Here is a 1,213-nt window from a genome sequence, read left to right as displayed (position 1 = left end):
AAGAACTGATTAAACTAACGGCAGATAGATAATAGAAACAAGCCCAGTTCAGGGTACCCGGGGAGCGCTGGGATAGGCCAGCACGCCCACGACCCTTAAGAGGAAAAGTTGTTCGGAAAATGGATGGATGGATGTATAATGCGAACAATTTTAAACCCGCCTCCTCCGGATGATCGGATGTCTGTAAAGATTATTGTGATGCGGGTGGTCAACAATGTGGATGGTCAAGACTCTGTGTTGACAAATGTTCAGTGTGATGTCACAGCCACTAAAAGACACATTTGGATTGTAGTTTAGTGAATTGATAATTTGATGCTTTATATCCATTCATCCCATGAAAGAATAGTTTAAAACATCCATTGTCGAGAGAGCCTGTCCTCTCAACTGACTTTGGATGAAAAATTAGATCGCAAGGACCATATAGTTTCGACACTAAATCACCTGCTGCCTTAATAAAAGCATCCAGATTTTTGCATTTTTGCATGTTAATTGATCATAGGAAATACATTGGCCCTTTTTATGTTACCTTTCTTATGAAAAAAGACTAGGTATTGTGTGAGTTCTCCACAACAACGGTGCTTTCTCAACTTCAATGTCTGAGGAAGAAAATGAATCTGCATTTTGTCACAGATCAAAAGAATTATCCCGCCGCGCACACCACCACAAATGAGTAAAACCCTGTGGGAGACAAGGGGGACCACGCAACACACATTTCCAATTATAGCACCAAATGACTTTCTTCTTTTTGGACTGCTCGTAATTGTTGTGGGTATTGGGCACATGCAACTCAATTTGTCTTACATATTTGTTGGTGGGACGATAACAAAGTTGACACAGCCGAGGGGACGATACAAACGAAATAAGACAAAATTAAATAAATAAAAGGAGGAGATAGCTCCCTCAGTATTTGTTTGATCCGTTTCATCCTTCTTAAGACTGTTGAAGTTTAAAAGGCAAAGGCGGTGGGGAAAAAAAAAAAAAGAAAAAGACACTTTAATCGTCTTTGGGTTAAGGAATGCAAAGAGTATCATTTTGGAATAATCAGAAAATGTCTCCCCAGTGTAATAGTCCCTATTCTGACTGTTCCAATTTGAACTACTTTCATTTCTGTATCTGTCCTGGAAATCATCATGTGCATTTACAGTATATAACAACCGGCTACATTCAAAGTGGTACACATTTTCAGACCTTTTGTTAAAGACATGGCCAAAAA

The sequence above is a fragment of the Syngnathus typhle genome, linkage group LG15 (genome assembly GCF_033458585.1).
Source record: "Syngnathus typhle isolate RoL2023-S1 ecotype Sweden linkage group LG15, RoL_Styp_1.0, whole genome shotgun sequence".
Lineage (NCBI taxonomy): Eukaryota > Metazoa > Chordata > Actinopteri > Syngnathiformes > Syngnathidae > Syngnathus > Syngnathus typhle.
This window is presented reverse-complemented; position numbering follows the sequence as displayed.